At 36.6% G+C, this 21170-nt stretch overlaps 1 long non-coding RNA gene across 1 annotated transcript; it reads right to left on the reverse strand.

Annotated features, from left to right (window-relative positions):
- Positions 1 to 4726: 4726 nt before the first annotated feature.
- On the reverse strand, positions 4727 to 5616 carry LOC134634918 (uncharacterized). Its single transcript, XR_010094905.1, has 3 exons — positions 5568 to 5616; positions 4912 to 4962; positions 4727 to 4782 (listed from the first exon to the last, which is right to left on the reverse strand). It is a non-coding gene; the product is annotated as an uncharacterized LOC134634918 (long non-coding RNA).
- Positions 5617 to 21170: the final 15554 nt, after the last annotated feature.

A 21170-nucleotide genomic window follows, 5' to 3' on the forward strand; every position in this document is an offset into this window, starting at 1 on the left:
CACCGATTGAAGAAAATAAAAACAACTCTGAGCGAAGCATTCATTTAACCTTAACTATTAATGACTTGATGAATTTATTTGCAAATAAAATTTTAAAAGAAAATGTTTATAGAAAAAATGATTCATAACCTCAGTCTCTCAGAAGTAACATTATCTACTGCTACTTTCAATACCATTAATATTTATTTAGTCTTTTTCTCCAATTGATCTTTCTGAGTTAACTTCAGTAATTATTCCTCCAAACCGTCAACGTGTCTTTTAGACCCCATTCCTACAAGACTCCGCAAAGAAGTCCTGCCATTAATTAATGCTTCAATTTTAAATATGACCAACCTATCTCTAATAATTGGCTATGTACCACAGGCCTTCAAGCTCACAGTAATTAAGCCTCTACTTAAAAAGCCATCACTTGCCTCAGCTGTTTTAGCTAATTATAGGCCAATCTCCAACCTTCCTTTCATATCAAAAATCCTTGAAAGAGTAGTTATCAAACAGCTAACAGATCATCTGCAGAGGAATGGCTTATTTGAAGAGTTTCAGTCAGGTTTCAGAGCTCATCACAGCACAGAAACAGCTTTAGTGAAGGTTACAAATGATCTTCTTATGGCCTCTGACAGTGGACTCATCTCTGTGCTTGTCCTGCTAGACCTCAGTGCAGCGTTCGATATTGTCAACCGTAATATTTTATTACAGATTAGAACATGCTGTCGGTATTACAGGTACTGCACTGCACTGATTAGAATCATTTCTATCTAATAGACTCCAATTTGTTCATGTAAATGAGGAGTCCTCTTCACACGCTAAGGTTAATTATGGAGTACCACAGGGTTCCCTGCGCGGACCATTTCTGTTTACCATTTACATGCTTCCCTTAGGCAGCAGCATTTGAAGGCATAGCGTACATTTTCACTTCTATCCAGGTGACACCCAACTTTATTTATCCCTAAAGCCACATAACACGCACCAGTTAGTTAAACTGCAGGAATGTCTATTAACATAACATAACATAAAGATCTGGATGTCCTCTAATTTCATGCTTCTAAATCCAGTTAAAACAGACGTTATTGTAACTTTCTAGTTATGGTATCTAACCAGAAATTTACTCTGGATAGTATTACTTTGGCCTCCAGTAACATTGTGAGGATTCATATAGTTAGGGCTGGATCAGATAACCCTGAATCCTCTTTTAGTTACCCTAGGCTGCTGGGGGTCTTCCAGTGATGCATTGAGTTTTTCTTTTTCACTCACCTTGTGTTTATACACTACTCTGCATTTAATCTTTAGTTATTATTAATCTCTGGCTCAGTTCCACAGCATATTTTTGTCCTGTCTTCCTCCCCTACACTCCAAACTTGTGGCGGCAGATCTCCACCCCTTCCCAATCCTGGGTATGTCGCAGGTTCCTCGCTGTTAAAGGGGAGTTTTTTTCTTATCACTGTTGCCAAAGTACTTGCTCACCTGGTTGTCCGATGACCAGATGTTCCCACCAGATCTTTTGTTTTTTTCTGTTTTCTCTGTATTATTCTAGAGTCTTTACAGTATAAAGTGCCATCAGGGAACTGCTGTAATTTGGCACTAAATAACAGAAAAATAAATAAAACTGAATTTGGTCAGAGCAGGTGTTTTTTTTGTTGTTGTTCCATCTGTTAAGTAACAAATAGACTTTTCATGACCTTATACAAAGCATAATAACAAATAAGAGAAACTTTTTAATTACAGATTTTTAATGTGAATTCAGAGAAGATGATACCATCAAACGAACGGTGTCTTTCTTTGTGAAGTTTTTAGAGCACATTTGTTGCGTCTTCTTTCACTGTTGGTCGAACTGTTGCTTCCACTGTATTGTTGTGATGAATGGCCTATATAATATACAGGAGGAAAATAAAGAAATTATTTGCCACACGTTCTCAGCTGTCTTGTCAGTGTTATTTCAGATTAAATGTTGTTGTAAGACATTATGAAAGCTGTGTTGATGGTGTTTTACCTGGGTACCATTTCTAGGTGATGAACGAGTATTATTAGAGGATAGAGAATGCCAGAAAGAGGTGGGTATTTTCTGAAATGCATTGGATTACATTAGTTACAGGCTTTTAAACTTAACCTTTCCCCCAACATCTAAATCAAATCTAATCTACAAATAGTTTTACACATCATCAAACCAAGATATGTCAAGTTTTGTAATATTTTAACAATTTGTCAGGGTACTTTTGGTAATCTTTACTTAAACCAATAAACATGAAAATATAAAACATTAGAAATACTTGTTTGTTTCTGATGTTTTATTTATGTAGTACTTACGGTAGGTGTAGCTCCAGCTGTAACACCCGCGTGCTAGAATGACAAAGAACAACTTTAAGTCTTCTTAAAATAAACCATTTGATGTTTAAGAAGAAGAAACATTTTAATAAAATGAAACAAAAAATAATAACTATGGAAGCTGAACAAAAAAAGGTGGAAATAAAAAGATTTCATATTTTTCTCTCTTTCTGGACACTGATGACACTGAAGTTGAAAATGTAAGATGTAAAAACTAAAGGGACAAAGATTTAATATTAAAATAGCTATAGCCTATGTTTTTTAAGGATCTGTATATGACCTATATAAAATCACACCATCCATGTCAAATAATAAATTAAGATGACTTTAAGCTGGCAAAAAGTCCTTATTTTTGTGCTGAGTTTATCTACTTCTGTTTTGCTCATTTTAGAGGCTGTGATTGGGTGATGTTGTTTCTTAAAGATTGTATTAAGATGTAATGACAAGTGTTTGTATTTACTACTGGATAAAACCTAAAAACAGAAAAATGTTAGACAGATCCAAAATTCAGTGCTAGAGGGTTGGGTTTTTTTTTTTTTTGCCTCTTTCTTTTCCCTCAGTGCTGAAAGGTCATTGACATTTCAAAGCAAACAAAGCAGCATGAATCACTCCAGCTGATTCTTGGTGAAAAAATATATTTAATTCAAACTTATGTTTAAATCTGGAGTCGAACTTACCAGTTAAACAATAGCTTTACAACGATAAAACTACAAAAATATAAAATGACATCTAAATATTTATGAAGACTATAATTTGCTATTGGCTCAGTGAGACCATTAGTTCCTTTCAACCATTTAAATTTCTTCCTTTCATTTAATCCATGAAGATCAAACAGGGATATAAATGTTCTTACCGAAGCTGTGAGAATAAATCCCACCAAACAGAGCAGTGTGAGTCCTCTCATCGTGGATGTGATCAGCGTCCTGTCTACGCACAGACCTCCTGTTTTATAATGCAAGTGTTTGTAGGTGGAGACTCTTTCAGCTCTTGTTTAACATCAAAGTTCAACTTTGTTAGCAAATGCAAATATGTTTGCACTCACAAAGTCTGCTTTATTCTTCAGAAAACAACATTTTGTATTAATTTAATTCAGGCCTTTTTAACTTACTGTTTCTTTCTTTTTCTTTTCTTTTTTGCTTCTTTCTTAAGTGTTATGTTTGGTTAAAAATGCTCATTTTATTCATTTTTTAAACCATTTTATTAATGATTTTTTGAACTGGAATAATCCAAATGTAAACTAATAGTGTTAAAAAAGACCAAAACCAGCTTTAGTCTTTGTTTAGACAGGTGTTGTCATGTCGAGTTAGTTTGTATTGGGCTGAATTTGCAGGTTCTCGGCTCTAAAACCATAATGTAGAGGTCTGGGCATTCCTCTCTACACTGTACCGTTAAGTTTGTGTTTAGGAGTTTTGACTCCTAAACAAAACTTTACATTGGAGAGACCAAACAGCTACTTCATAAACGCATGGCACAACATAGAAGAGCCACCTCCACGGGACAAGACTCGGCTGTCCATCTGCATCTAAAGGACAAAGGTCACTCTTTTGAGGATGCCAATGTTCATATTTTGGACAGAGAGGACAGATGGTTTGAAAGAGGAGTGAAAGAAGCCATCTATGTCCACTGTGAATGATCATCTTTGAACAGAGGCGGTGGCTTACGACACCAACTGTCTGCCATCTATAATCCAGTTTTGAGATCCCTTCCCAGACGTCTTAACGCACACTCACATCCTGGGCCATCTGACCTCAGGAAATCACATAGGGTAGGGCAATGGGTTCACTATGGGTTCACCCGAAACCTTGGCTGATTGTGACTTGGCTGATACTCAGCTCAGCAGGGGTGGGTCTAAAAGGGTGGCATGGGGTGGCACCACCCTTTCTAGACCCACCCTTCTAGACCCCTCTTGGAATCTGATTGCCTACCCTCTAACTCCCACCGTCATTGGTTTAGAAAGCTGTAATTTTATGTAAAGCTTGTGGTTTGTGAGGGAACAAAGCACTGTAATCAAAGTAACTGCATTTCAAAGTCTAAACATTACAAGCTGAGGACATTCAATTTAAGAGCACCCCCCCGCCGTCTTGTTAAGACAGTCCTAGAAACGCCCCTACAGCTCCGACTCTGATGTAATGCATTCAGTTTCTTAGACCTTAAATAACCAGGGAGTGCTTAATTGTTAATGAAATATGATTAACGTGAAAATTTAACGTCAGTTATTAATTCCTATGTTAGAGTAGGTCTTTTTTTTCCATCTCTTGAAAAACACATTTTAAAAGACCTTTTATTAAGCTTAATAAATAAAGAAAACTTTTCCCACAACATAGTTTTAGTGTTTATTCAGAGAAGACGGTAACACCAGCAGGATAATGGTCGTCTGTCTCTGTGAAGATTCACGCTTCAACATTTTTAGCATCACTCGGGTGCGTCTTATTTCACTGCTGCTGCAGCTGTGTTGTTGTGATGAACCTATAAAGTGTAAAGAGAAAATAAAAGGATTTCAATAAATTGCCACATATTCTCTGTTCTCTTGTCAGTGCTATTCCAGATTAAATGCTGTTGTCCGACATTATAAAAGCTGTGCTGATGGTGTTTTACCTCTGTGGCATTTCCAGCATGAGTAGAATTATCTGGATGCAAGGTCCCATTCTGAAATGTGTTGGATTACATTAGTTACAAATCTTTAAACTCAATTAATGAAATATGACTTGCTCAAATGATTTTATACATCACTGGTGTATGAACATATTTAAAGAAAGGGCAGTGCTAATTAAAATTGTTCTCAAATTTTTTTTAAAGTCATGTTACTGTACAGCTCTGCTGCTCCAGGCAGTCGGGTTGAGCAGTTGCACAGATCTTTTTTTGTTTTTTAAACCTATCAGCTCATCTGTGGCTGGGACTGTCAGCTTTATTGTTCTTATGTTTTTCTCTGAGTGACACTACACTGATAATAAAAACTATTCAAATGTGGTTTTTTTTGACTGAACAAAAACTTTACAGAGTCTAGAAACTGTAGCTCGACTCGTGGTGGCTGTAGCTCAGGAGGTAGAGCAGGTCATCGGCTAACTGAGAGTGGATTGAGAGTCTATCTTAGCTGTCATGATGCAAAGGGCAGATTACGCTCTCAATACATCACCAGCCTGTCACAGACAACCATTCATGCTAACATTCACATCTACGGCCAAATTAAAATATAAAATTATAAGACATAAATACTGGTCATGTTTCTGGTGTTGTACCTCTGCAGTACTTACGCTTGTTGGTTCAGTTGGAAAAGAAAGAGGATTTTCAAGAGGGTGCCAGTGTGTGGCCTAAAATAGAAAATATATACAATAAGCTAATAAGAAGCTTGAGCTTGCTCTTTTACAAAAATCCTTTCAAGTGTGAAAAGAGACAAAAATAAGTGCAGGCAGAAGTTGACACAAAAAAGAAAGAAATTGTAACATTTTGCATCTTCTTTTTGGATTCTGAGAACTGAAACTGAATATGTAAATTATGAGACAAAGGTTTAAAACTAACAATAGCTATAACCTCTGTGTGCAACTGTTTCATTATCTGTACTCTAACTTCGTAAAACTGAATTGTTTCTGTCAAATAATGACTTTACATACTTTTTTATTTACGGCTTCTTTAGTCGTGCATAATAGTATTTGTTTTAAAAGTTACAAAAACACTTTTTGCTTGTGCTTCCTGGGCTTCCTTCAGCAACTGTAATGAAAATGGATCAATTTTATACATAATGATAATATACAAAACCAAAGTTAAAAGATGGAGGTTTTTAATCATTTTTATTTTATTACCTCAGTGCTGGAAGGTCATTGACATTTCAAAGCAAATAATTAATCAGTAAATCTCAGATAGTCAGCAGCAGCATGAGACACACTCCAGCTAAGTCGTGGTGAAAAAAATCACATTTAAGTCCAACTTGTGTTTAAATCTGAAGTCTAACTTAACTGTTAGACTAACTGTTAGGCAGTAAATCAGTTCATTAAAGGAAGCTCAAACAGGTGCATGATATTTTCTTACCGAAGCTGTGAGAATAAATCCCACCAAACAGAGCAGTGTGAGTCCTCTCATCATGGATGTGATCAGCCTCCTGTCTGCACACAGACCTCCTGTTTTATAATACAAGTGTTTGTAGGTGGAGACTCTTTCAGCTCTTGTTTAATATCAAAGTTCAGCTTTGTTTGTTTGTTAGCAAATGTAAATATGTTTGCAGTCTTTACTCTTCTTTATTCTCTACAACATTTTGTACTAGTTTAGTTCAGGCCTTTCTTTCTTGTTTATTTCTGAAGTGTTATGTTTGGTGAAAAACATTCATTTTATTAATGAATTTTTGAAATTGAATAACCCAAATATAAACTAATAGTGTTAAAAAGACCAAAACCAGCTTTAGTCTTTGTTCAGACAGGCGTTGTCATGTTAGTTTGTCAGGGGCTGAATGTGTAGGTTCTGTGGAGACCTTCAGCTTTCAAACTTCAGTCTTGAAATAAATTATTTAATGACCGACAAGAAGAAACACTCTGATTTTCTTTTTAAAAGAAGAAAGAAATAATTACAGATGGAAGTTAACATCTGTTTAAAAAAATGGAAAAGGAAAAAAAGAGATTTTAAACCTTTTCTTTCTTCTTTCTGGATACTGAAAACTGAAACCAAATAAGTGAATTATGAAGATCAAAAAGGGGACAAATATTTAATATTAACAACAGGTTTGTATTTGACATACGTAAAACTGCATCATCCCTGTCAAATAAGGACTTGAAATTATTTTAACATGGACAGAAGCATACACTGCAAACCTGCGATGGATGTTAAAGATCAAAAAAGCTTCAAGAATTGGTAAATTTACAGTTACATATGCAAAAGTCAAAAACATCCATCAGTAATGGGGGACATTTAAAAGTTGATGTGTACCATAAATCAACAAATACAGATCAGTATTTAAGGTTTGAGTCTCATCATCCACTGGAGCGCAAACTGGGTGACACCAGGACGCTGCGGCACAGAGCGAAAACCATCCCCACAGACACAGTGGCCAGGGAAGCAGAAGAACATCATATCAAGAAGGCCCTGAGTAAATGTGGTTATCCCAGTTGGGAAGGCACCCAAAGAAAGCTCCAGGCGATCCAGGAGAGGACAACTGCCGCCTAAGCGAAAACCCTTAGTGATCTCTTAAGTGTCAGGAGTATCAGAATAGTTAACCCCCCCCCCCAAAAAAAAAAACTGCGCCAAAAATTGGTCCACCACAAGGATCGGGTCCCCCGACACAAATGGAGTAACATAGTGTACGCTGTTAAGTGCCAGGAGGATATCCATGATTTATACATCGGGGAAACCAAACAACCTCTGGTGAAGCAGATGGCACAACACAGAAGAGCTACCTCGTCAGGCCAGGACTCTGCAGTCTATTTACACCTACAGGCCAGTGGACACTCTTTCAATGATGAGGATGTACACATGCTGGACAGGGAGAGACCATCTCTGAATCGAGGAGGGGGCCTAAGGGTACATCTGTCACCATCTTACAATGCTGTGATTGCAGCCTTTCCCCAACTCTCTGTGAATGGTACTCGTGGCCACTGATCAGTGGTTGTTGATCAAAGGTCATGACAATTTGCATATTAATGATGAAGGAGTTGACCTCCCAGCCCATTGTTCATCAGTGGTGCTAGTTTCAGTCATTATGCAAATGTACTGTTTATAAGGTTGAGGAAACCTGCCGTCAGCTGAGACTGAAGAAGTCACCTGGATGAGTGACGAAATGTTTCTCCCACTGAAAACTCTACGTCCAGATGAACAGAATCAACCTTTACTTACCTGGATGACTGAGCGTGAAACAAGATAGTCAAAAACGTTATTGTATTTAGTTTTGTTTCGATTATTTTAGCTTTTATAATTGTCTGATTTTCACCCCCAAGTTAAGGTACACAACCTTAACTGTTTTACTTTAGTGGTGAATAACGGCACTTGTCTCAAAAGTTATCATAAACACTTTTTTGCCTTCGCTCTTTTTTTTTTTTTTTTAATTAAGTTATTTGTTGCTGGTGCTTCCTTCATGCAACTAAAATGAAAATGGATAAAACTTAAGTAGAATAATAATATACAAAGTTCAATGATGGAGGTTTTTAGTTTTACCCTTTTTTTTATTCTTTACCTCAGTGCTGGAAGCACTTTCTGACATGTTAAACCAAACAAAACAGCAAAGTAATTATTCATCAAATCTTAGAGACTCAGCAGCATGAGACGCACTCCAGCCGATTCTTGGTGAAAAAATATATTTAAGTAAAGCTTGTGTTTACATCTGGTCCAAAAATTATAAAACTACAAAGATCTAGATATATATGCATTTAATTTGTTCTGTTCAGTAACTCTGTGAACATCCATCAGTGACATGAGTTTCTTTGCGATGCTGTGAGAATAAATTCCACCAAACAGTGCAGTGCAAGTCAGGTTATTTTGTATTAAAGGTGGAAATTTGTAAAAGGGAGCAGCTCCCTGTAGCACACAGGTGTTGTCATGTCGAGTTAGTTTGTCACAAACTTTTTTTGTGGATTTGGTGTTTAAAACAGCAAAAGGACAAAGGGTAGGTGTTTAAATCAACTACTGTGCTGATGCTCCTGAAGAAGCAAGACAGCAGAGTGTCAGTACGGCACTGACTCATTTTGTCAGAGAAGGTGTTTTATGTGTGTTTGGACATGAACATTCAAGATCTTAAATGTGTTTAAAAACACATTTTAAATGATCCTATACGATACATGTTAACAAATAAGAAAATCTTTTTCTCACACCATAATTTTAGTGTTTATTCAGAGAAGGCAGTAAGAATCACAGTCGTCTGTCTCTGTGAAGATTCATGTTTCCACATTTTTAGCATCACGCGTCTTCTTTCACTGTTGCTGCAGCTGTATTGTTGTGATGAACAACCTATAAAGTGTAAAGAGAAATAAAAAGACTTCAATGAACTGCCACATATTCTCTGTTCTCTCGTCAGTGCTATTTCAGATTAAATGCTGTCGTCCGACATTATAAAAGCTGTGCTGATGGTGTTTTACCTCTGTGGCATTTCCAGCGTGAGTAGAATTATCTGGATGCAAGGTCCCGTTCTGAAATGTGTTGGATTACATTAGTTACAGATCTTTAAACCCAACCCTTCCCCAACATCTAAATAAAATATAACCTGCAAAAATAAACAAATAATTTTATACATTTTTATCATTTTACACCTTGCAGGACACGCATGGACATATAAATATTGCTTATTTTTGTGGTGCTTACTGACATGAGTTGGAGCAGCTGGAAAACTGCCAGTGTTTTCAAGAGGATGCCAGTTGCCACCTTTCTAAAATAAAAAAAAATTAAACACACTCACACATTTATATATAATATTATATATAAAGTTATAATTACTGGTGAATAATGCCACTCGTGTCAACAGGTTGTTTTCTTTTGTTTTTCTAACTTACATCCGATGATGGTGCTCCGCCTCCTTCATGCAGCTGAAAAGAAAATGGATAACGCTTTAATAGAATAACAATATACAGATTTTAGTGTTGGAGGTTTTTATTTTTGCCTTTTTCCCCTCAGTGCTGGAAGGTCATTGACATTTCAAAGCTAACAAAGCAGCATTAATCAATTAATCTCAGCGAGTCAGCAGCATGAGACACACTCCAGCTGATTCTTAGTAAAAATAAATAAATAAATGAAATTAAAAACATACTGGACTCTAACTTACCTGTTAGTTAAACAACAGTCCTACAATGTTAAAGATCTAAACATTTATGTAGATTATCACTTGCTATAAGCTCAGTGAGACTGTTAATTCTATTTAATCATTTAATTTCTTCCTTTCAGGAAATCCATGAAGATCAAACAGGTGCATGATATTTTCTTACCGAAGCTGTGAGAATAAATCCCACCAAACAGAGCAGTGTGAGTCCTCTCATCGTGGATGTGATCAGCCTCCTGTCTGCACACAGACCTCCTGTTTTATAATACAAGTGTTTGTAGGTGGAGACTCTTTCACTTCAGCGCTTGTTTAACATCAAAGTTCAACTGTGTTTGTTAGCAAATGCAAATATGTTTGCACTCACAAAGTCTGCATTATTCTTCAGAAAACAACATTTTTAGTTTAATTTAGACTTTCAACAGCAGTGAAGGTTTAAACATCCCCTGTGACACCTGCTGTCCCAGGTGTCATGTTTACAAGAAAAGGCTGATAATATTTATGCATTTGTAAAAATGTATTCTTACTTCCTGATTGCCTCATCCTGTCCTTGTGCACCCAGTCAGTTTATTTTGTATTGAAGGTGTCATTTTGTAAGAGTCAGCATGTCCCTGTAACAAGCAGGGAGACAGACAAAAGACACCTTATATATTCTGCTATAACCCAAAGGTGTCAAAAATAAGGCCTGGGGGCCAGAATCGGCCTGGCAAACACTCCAGAAAATATGAGGAAGTGCATAAATCGTTGGACAGCTTTTCCTGCTGATAACAGCCGTTCATTCTACACCAAAGAAGTTAAGTAATAGATAAATAGTTAAATGACAGAAAAGTGTAGACAGTGTTTTTCACTGTCTACCATTATAACAATGGTAGACAGTTTGCAACAATGGTTTGTGCAAACATCAGACAATCTGGGCAGTGAGCTACCAGAACTGTAATTTTACACTTTTATCATAGAAACACTGAGATGTGGTGTTGAACTTGCAGATCTTTATCTTATTTTACGAAATGAAGGCAAGATGGCTGCTAGGGTGCAGACACACAGCTTGGCAGGTCCTGTGCTTTTGCCAAAAAACCCACCTAAAAAACCATCTAAAAACCCCTGGATCTTGACATCAACTTGTCTTGTTTTTATACATTTTTATCTTCTGTGGAGTTCGACATGTCCAAGAAAGCTGGATAATTATACCACTTTCCCAGCCAAATGGAGTCAACATCTTTTGTTCACAAGATTCTTGGATCAATCAAATATACCACAACTGTCGCTGGAGATTCTGAAACTTGTTCTGATGCTACTTTTGGCTGGTGATATAGAACTAAATCCTGGACCTAATTCAAACATCAGTGATTTGGACTGGCTACAACTAATTAGCCTAGTTAGCCTATGGGCACAGCTATCTCTGCATTGCTTTCCACCTCAACTAACTGTGCTCCAACCACCGTCCCAGTTAGTAAGGCTACACCTGCAGCTAATAGTGTTTACCCCCCTGTTGTCCGGGCCTCCACTTCTGCTGTTTGGGTTACCACCTCAGCTGCTCGGGCCTCCGCCTCAATTGCCTGGGTTTCTGCCTCAGCTGCCTGGGCCTCCATTTCAGCTGCCTGGGCCTCCACCTCAGCTGCCTGGGCCTACACCTCAGCTGCCTGGGCCTACACCTCAGCTGCCTGGGCCTCCATTTCAGCTGCCTGGGTTTCCACTGTGGTTGCCTGGGCCTCCACCTCAGCTTCGTGGGCCTCCACCTCAGCTGCCTGGGCCTCCACCTCAGCTGTCTGGGCCTTCACCTCAGCTGCCTGGGCCTACACCTCAGCTGCTCAGACCTCCTCCTCAGCTGCCTGGGCCTCCACCTCAGCTGCCTGGGCCTACATCTCAGCTAGCTGGGCTTCCACCTCGGCTGCCTGGGTCTCCACCTCGGCTGCCTGGGTCTCCACCTCGGGTGCCTGGGTCTCCACCTCGGCTGCCTGGGCCTCCACCTCAGCTGCCTGGGCCTCCACCTCGGCTGCCTGGGTCTCCACCTCGGCTGCCTGGGTCTCCACCTCGGCTGCCTGGGCTTCCACCTCAGCTGCTCGGACTTCCACCTCGGCTGCCTGGGTCTCCGCCTCAGCTGCCTTGGCCCCCAACGCAGCTGCCTGGGCCCCCATCTCGGCTGCCTGGGCCCCCACCTGCTGTACCCAAACTACAGTCTCCGGTAAAGGGTTTTTCATCATTAAATGCTCATAGCATTGTCAACAAAAGGACAAGAAATCCTGCTATTAAAAGTTATAGAGGAACAAAGATCTGCAAGACATTTAATCAGGCTAAAGTAATCTGGGACACTAAAAATAAACCAAAGGGGCTTCTATGCGGACACATTAACATTCGCAGTATGTTACCAAAGCATGAGCAACTGGAACATATTCTAAGCAATTCCAATATTTCTATTTTGGGTATCTCTGAATCTTGGCTCACAAGTTCTTCTCCTGAGTCTGCGGTTGTCTTTCCAGAGTACACAGTATTCAGAAGGGATAGAATTGGAACAAGAGGAGGAGGAATACTTGTGTATGTAAAAAAACACCTGGATTGCTCTTTACTTAGTTCACCAATAGATGTCGAAATAGAACATATTTCTGTTAAAATCACTCTTTCCCCAGAAATGTCATTTACGTTGATCTGTTTATATCGCCCTCCTTCCGCAAAGAATATTTTTTATGAACAACTACAGATATTACTTAAATATCATACTATAAATAATAAGTCTAATGAAATAATTGTAATGGGAGATTTTAATGTCAACTGGGACTGTGAAAAGGACAGAAAAACACTCAAGGACATAATGGAGACTTTGAACTTTACTCAACACATTGAACAACCCACAAGAATAACGAGACACTCTAAAACTAAAATAGATCTGGTTTTCAGTAATAAGCCTGAGCGAATTATTAAATCCTATAATTTTATCACTGGTATTTCAGATCACAATTTCATATTATTTTCTAGAAAACTTATAAAATCACGGGTTAAGAATCACTTTCAAAGTTCATCTAATAGGAGATCCTTTTATGAATTTATACCAAGAAGTCAGCGACAAAATGTAGCAGAAGCATTAGCATCAGTTAACTGGGAGCCTTTATTGTGTAGTGATGATCCACAATTTTGCAGCAGTCATTTCACTGACATTGTCAAGGATGTTATATCAACATACTCCATTAGAGGTCGACAAAAAATAAAGACATCTAATTTGCCCTGGTTAAACAAAGAGTGCAAGAATCTAATGAAAACAAGAGATCAGTTACTAAAACAGTTCCTGAAAACAGGTCTAACTCTGGATAGACAGAGATTTACTTCAATGCGGAACAAAGTAACAAGAAGTTTGAGACAGGCCAAAGCAAATTTTTTTATAAATATAATTGAAAGAGCCAAAGGTAATGGTAAAATTATCTGGCAACACTTAAATAAATTACTTGACCGTCATTCAAAGAAAAGTAAAAATACAATTGAACTTTATGTAAATAACTCTATTGTTAGAGAGCCTCTATCTATTGCCAGTAGCTTAAATACTTTCTTTATTTCATCTGTTAAGGAGATCAGTCAGAGCTTTGACTCAGTCGTCTGCTCTGATAATGTGAATGATGTTGGTCAAAATTTGTTCACCATCACTCATATTTCAGACACTGAAGTTGCTAAACTAATTACAGGTTTAAAACAATCAAAAGCACTTGATGTATATGGTATTAACACAAATTTCCTAAAGGAACATATGGATTTGCTTGTACGTCCAACCACTCATGTTTTGAATATGTCTTTCGAACACTCCATTGTTCCAACAGATCAGTTTATTTGCAGTTACACCAATTTTCAAAGCAGGTGTGAAGACTGACATGTCTAATTATCGCCCCATAAGCATACTCCCGGTCGTATCTAAAATAGCTGAGAAGTGGGTGGTTAAACTCCTCACTGCTCACCTAGAAAACACCCAACCCTCATTACATCCATTGCAGTTTGGGTTTCGGGCACATCACTCCACAGATACTGCCCTGTGTATGTTAGTGGAGAACTTGAAGAGCTTGCTGGACAAGAGTCCCTGTGTTGGAGCTGTATTTTTAGATCTGAAGAAGGCTTTCGACTCTGTAAATCATCAGATATTGTTGTCCAGATTGACTCAGTTTAATATCTCCAGTCAGGCTCTTCAGTGGTTTGCCTCATATCTCTCACACAGGAAACAGTGTGTGGTGTTGGATGGGGTTAAATCTCCATATTTAGACTGTGATACAGGGGTTCCTCAAGGATCTGTTCTTGGGCCCTTATTGTTCTCTCTTTTTATCAATAACTTACCTGAAGTCTGTCCAAATATATTTGCTCAGATGTATGCGGATGATGCAGTTATATATACGCAAGCAAATAGTGTCCAGCAGGTGGCAAAAGATCTTACAGCTGCTTTAGCATTAATGCATAGCTGGCTGGAGGACTCATGCCTAATGTTGAATACCTCAAAAACTGTCTGCATGTATTTTTCAAAACGCCCCTTAAACTTGAAGCAGTCAAACATATTCCTGGATGGAGTAGAGCTTGATCTAGCACCAGAATTTAAATATCTTGGGGTCATTCTAGACCCAACATTATCCTTCAAGAGTCACATAAATAAAGTGTCCCAGGTACTTAAATTTAATAATCGAAATTTTAATCATATACGTAATAATTTAAATATGAATGTTGCAAAAACTTATTTTTACTCAATGATCATCTCTCATATGGACTATTGTTTGACGTCCTGGTCACTTGCTTGTCCAACAACACTTAAAACTATTGAAAACATTTATAAAAGAAGTTTAAAACTACTTGACAAAAAACCGACTTCCCACCACCACTGTCATGTGTTAAAAAAGCATAAATTACTGAACTTCAATAACTTAATGAAACTTAAAAGAGTGTGTTCAATATATAAAGTCTTACACTCCCTTGCTCCACCACCACTAAAGCAGTTCATTAGGCATAAAGAAAGCTCAGACAGGACCACTCGAGCTACAATCCGAGGAGACTTGTTTATACCTCACAGACGGACAGCATTTGGGCAGAACGTCCTCTCTGTCAAGGGTGGCCATCTGTGGAACAGTCTTCCTCAACCCATTAGAGAATGCTCGACTTTCAATTTGTTTAAGGCAAAGCTTAAAAACTGGTTATGGACAAATCAAGTGTGAGATCATGTATGAGTTGTATAGTTTTATTGTTTTATTTGGGAACAGAATGGTGTGTATGTGTAAGTTTGGTGATGGAGTTTTTATTATGAATGAATGATGAATTTTTATGAATTATTATGTCTATTTTTTATGTTTAAGGACAACAGATGGAAATTAGCCTTTGGCTATAATCTGGCATGTTTACATTCATGTAATTTGTTTTTACATTTATGTTCATTAGCATGCACTGTCCTAAATAAATAAATAAATAAATGAAATCTCAGGGATTAAATGTGGAGTTAAACACCTTTACACGGACAGAAAGTGGAGTTTCACTAGTCTGGCCCACTCAAGTCATAGTGGACTGTTCGTGGCCGTCAGTGTGAAAGGAGTTTGACCTCACTGCTATAACCTCTCTGTACATCTGTTTCATTAGTACTTGACTTCTGTAAAACTGCCTAATCCCTGTCAAATGATAAATTTTAATCACATTTACATAGACAAAAGTAGAAAGTGGAAACCTGTGATGGATGTTATAGATTATAATGTTTCAAGAACTGGTTACTTTACACAGATACAGTCAAAGTTACTCTATTTTGTTGAATTTGCTCATTTTAGATGCAGTACTTAGGTGTTAACCCTCAAATGTAATAAAGATATACAAATTCAAAGTTCAGTGCTGGTTTTTTTTGTTCTCTAACAACAGTGTGTGAGAAACACTCCAGCTGATTTATGGTGGAAAAATACATTTATATCAAACCTAAGTTTAAATCTGCAGTCTCATTTATCTGGTAGTTAAACAACAGTCCTACAATGATAAAACCGCAAAGAAATAAATACATATATAATGATTGCTGGAAAATTTTAGCTTCACATATTAGAGTACCATCGGATTAAACTTTATACGGATGTTTTTGTTTTGTGGTGCAACGGCTCAAATTTGATCAATCCAGCATGAAAGTTGAATGAATTTGGTGTTTTCTTAATTTTTATGACTAAGAATGCTTTGTTTTGCAGTATTGTAAAATTCAACCATAAACCATTAAGAAATTTAAAAAGACAATAAGTGACAGTTTTTTACTAGTGTGTGCTCAAAAATGGGAGTTTGCAGGACTTGCTGGACTTAACAAGTCAAAAACTAGTTAACTAATTAACTAGTAAACTAGTTCACTAGTTTTAATGTATCTGTCCCAAATGAGAGATCCTGATAAGAAAGACCAGTGAAAATTTCAAGCTATAGTATTTGATCTGTGAAGCTAAAATTTCCCTACACTCATTACATATATTCACACTTTGTATGATAGAAGTTTTATTGAAACCAGCACAAAAAGTTTTAAAAATTGTCTAATTTGCCAGTATGATGTTTTGTTTTGTTTAACTGAAGCTGTGAGAGTAAATCCCACCAAACAGAGCAGTGTGAGTCGTCTCACCTCGGATATGATCAGCCTCCTGTCTGCACTTAAAACTGTTTTATAATCCAAGTGTTTGTAGGTGAAGCCTCTTTGACTTCAGCTCTTGTTTAACATCAAAGTTCATCTTTGTTTGTTAGCAAATGAAAAAATGCTTACAAAGGCAAAGTCTACTTTATTCTCTTCAAAACTGAATTTGTTATTAATGTAATTCAGACTTTTCCACATACTTATGAATCCGCTGTTCTCTCTTTCGTAAAATGCCATATTTAAAAGAAAAAGTTTATTTTATTTGTAATTTTTCTCAATGTTAATTATTAAGAAAAATGCCCGTAGCAGGCAGGTGTCATGTTAGTTAGTTTATCAGGAACTGTTTTTATTTGCTTATTAAAAAAGCAGCAGGACAAAGTGTGATCATTAACTACAGTTAGGAGTTCATAGCAACGATGGCACACGTCAGCTCACGTGCATTTGTTATAACAGGCCTGAAATAAACAGCCACTGCCTTTGTGTTAGTAAAATATGATAAAGTGAGTTTTGTAAATTCACCGTCTCTTTAAAGAAAATGTTCTTTTTGTCTTCATTTGTGTCAGCCTGCGCTCCCCTCGATAATTAATTCCTGTGTTGTCTCATTTTGTCAGAGTAGGTGTTTTTTTGTGTGTCTGGCAGATAATTTGTCAAAAGTTCCATCTCTACATTTCTAAATGACCTTGGAAAAAGCACATAACAACAAATAAGAGACGCTTAACAAATAAAGGAAACTTTTCTCACAACAGACTTTTAATGATTATTTAGGTAAGACGGTTACACGAGCAGAATCGTGGTCGTCCACTGTTGCTTCCACTGAAATGTTCTGATGAATGGTCTGTAAATTACACAGAGGAAAAAAAATCAAATGATTTCACTTAACTGTCACAAAATCACACCTATGGCCAGGTTTTTGTGATACTTTTATCTTTTTTAAGACATTTGTTTCGAAATACAATTTTTCAAGGCACTTTGGTAATTTTCTTTTAAGTGAAATTATGACAAATTATAGATGTGTAAATATAGTGTTGTTGATGGTGTTTTACCTGTGTGTCATTTCCCTCGGCTGATTCGGTTGCATCACGTGTACCTTCAAAGGGTGTCCAGCACCCATGGCACAACTCACTTTGCTATCAACATTGAAATAAAATATAATCTACAATAATATACATTTATACATGAAATATGCATATAAATAATTATGTAAAGACAAAGAAATTCTAAGTCAAGTTTTAAGGTAATATACAGTACATCTGTGTCACTGTAGCATAAAATTGAAATAAGCAGTTTGAGCTAGTTGTGTTAGTAAAAATGCTTTTAGGAGTCAATATAAAACAGAATTCACACAATTTGTGTAGATATTTGGCGACACAAAGTACTTGTTGATGCGGATGATAGATTGAATGATCTTAAATATAAATATTAAAAAATATTAAAAATGAATATTAGTCTAATTTTACTCAGTAATAGATGATCAACTCTGAAGCAAGTCATAGATCTGTTTATTTTCTTGGTATTTCAAGGCCCGGGGCAAAGATTATATCTGTAAAAGGGGTTACAGATATAATTCCACACACCCCGTCATGGGGCAATTGATATTTATTGTTGGGGTTTTTTTCAGTTTAAAAAAACAAAAATCTCATGATGATAAGAATTATGTCTCAGTTATATGTTAGTTAATAAAGTCCAGATTGACCTCTTTAATAGTGAAAAATATTAAGTCTTTGTTGTGAAAGTTGAATATAGTTTGGTAGTTTTTTTAAGATTTTATTTAATTTTTATCTTACCGATGGGTTTTTTGGGGGCTCTTTTGAGTTGCTTTCATTATGGACCTGAAATGAAAGTGGGTGACATTTATAATAACATATAAAGCTCAAAATTTAATATGGCAGATTTGTAGTATATATTTTCAATGTTTACATTTTATCCCAGCGCTGGAACAGGTAAAAAAACCAAAATAAAATATAATCAGTAATTCTTTTCTTTCTTTCTTTTTTTATGTATTTATTTTGACTTACATTATTCTCTGCTGGTGCTGTGCTTCCTTCATGCAGCTGAAATTAAAAAGGATAAAACTTTCAGAACACTTTCCTAGAATCCTACAATATGAAGCCAAAACGCAGCGCTGGAGGTTTTAATTTCTGCCTCTTTTTTTAAAATAATGTTTTTCACTCCATGTTTGAAGATCATTTCAAATCAAACAACGCAGCAAAAATAATAATACAGTTAATCTCAGTGAGTCAGCAGCAGCATGAGAAACACTTCAGCTGATTCTTGGTGATAAATATGTCTAAATAAATATTTATGTAGACTGTCATTTGTTATAAGCTTTCAACATATCTGTGAACATCAAACAGTGATATATTTTCTTACCGAAGCTGTGAGAATAAATCCCACCAAACAGAGCAGTGTGAGTCCTCTCATTTTGTGATCAGCTTCCAGTGAGCGCTTAGGCCTGTTTTATAATGCATGTGTTTGTAGGTGGAGGCTGTTTTACTTCAGCTCTTGTTTAACATCAAAGTTCAAATTTGTTCAGATTTGTTTGCTTACCTGCTCAAAGTCTGTTTTATTCTCAACAACAGGGCAGATGTTAATTTGGTGAGGCTGGTTGCTCTCATGGGCGTCCCCTCCAATAATGACTTTTTTAAGTTTAAGTTTCTGTAAATATTATATACATATACACATACATACACACACACCTTTATACAGACACATATACATATACATGCACACACATATATGTATATATGTATGTATATATATATATATATATGTGTGTGTGTATATATATATATATATATGTGTGTGTGTATGTATGTATGTATATATATATATATATATATATGTGTGTGTGTATGTATGTATATATATATATATATATATATATATATATATATATATATATATATATATATGTGTGTGTGTGTGTGTGTGTGTATGTATGTATGTATATATACATATAATTACTATAACTCACAGAAGTTTTCCTAAAGACATTTCCTTTGTTTGAAAACAGTACATTGTCTTGTATTCATATGCAGAGTGTAAGCAGGTATTGGTAATGTAAAGCAGTACTGTGATTTTTTTGGTTCCACATTTTCATATTTGTGTCTTAAACCAATAAAACACCAAGTTGTTTGGTTTTCTGTCATATTTCAAAAAGAAAAGCAGCAACTGCTCACACTAAGAAGTTAAGATTTACTGTAAAGGGCAATGACAAGGAAAAACACAAAATAAAGTGCCCTGTGTGAATGTCTTCAGATTGCTTTGAACAACAACAACAACTGACAAAGTCAATTTAATTTATTTATACAGCACCAAATCACAATAACAGTCACCTCAGGGCATTTTATATTGTAAGGTAGTCCCTACAATAATACAACAGAGAAAACCCCAACAATTACACAAACCCCTATGAGCAAGTGCTTTGGTGACAGTGGGAAAAACTCCTGTTTAACAGGAACAAAAAAAAGGCTTCACAGGCTTCATTTGGATTTTGGACTTTGGAGCTGGAGAAACTGCCTTCACATTTCTGTGGTAAATATTAAAGCTTTTGTTTGTTTGTTTTTTAATTAAAATAATGTTTTTCAAAAGACTAAATAAAATAAAGTTTTTCAAAGTTTAACATGACTTAAGCTTCCCATTTTAGTTAATATTAAAGTTATTTGTCGTTATGATACCACCAATTTTGCCCCCCAGTGTCTGGACCTTTTTTCATAAATACTATAGTTAGCTGTCTGCTTCTCTCAGGGTTTTACACAGCTGTGACTGCCAGCTAGCTAATTAGCTAAAGTTAGAGATGTAGATAACTGGGAAAAGTGAAAACCTCATGGTTCTACTGACAAGAATAAAAGAGTAGCTTTGTTTTATGCCCAGTGTGTTACTCCTGCCTCTGGATTTATGTTGCTTTATTATTGGACCATCAGTAAAGATTTGTTACATTTAGTTCATTGCAGCACAATATTAGTTGCGACACAGTGATAGATGACCACACATGCTCATATTCACACCTGCATGTCTTTGTGGGGAAACATGAGTATCCCCACACATACACAGAGAAAAGCTATGGCCAGTCAGCAGGTTCAAACCCACCTTCTTCCTGTGAGGCCACAGTGCTAACCACTATACCACTCACATCAACCACATTAGAAAAAAAACGAAATTTTCACACAGTATTTTTTTTTTTTTTTTTGAATTCACAATTAAAATAAGCAGCAGCAGAATGAATAAATGGCATGGGCTTCTTCATGTTGGCAGTATTTCTCCTTCAGGACTTCAGATGTGTTTGCTCTGTTGAGTTGAACCATCTACTGCGTGTGTTCACTTTTGTGTGTTTCCCTGGAAAAGATCATATAAGTTATATTTAATATGAAATTCAAGCACACCTATGAATACACACAATGAGAATAAGTTGTTGTTCTTGGGTTTAATGGCTGGTTTTCAGATTCATTTCCATGTTACTCTAACAGCAGCGGATGTCAGCAGTATTTAAAGGTCTTTATTTTGCTGCAGTTTCTTACTTCGGTGTCCTTCTGGGGGCTCTGTTTGAGG

Source organism: Pelmatolapia mariae, linkage group LG9 (genome assembly GCF_036321145.2).
Source record: "Pelmatolapia mariae isolate MD_Pm_ZW linkage group LG9, Pm_UMD_F_2, whole genome shotgun sequence".
NCBI lineage: Eukaryota > Metazoa > Chordata > Actinopteri > Cichliformes > Cichlidae > Pelmatolapia > Pelmatolapia mariae.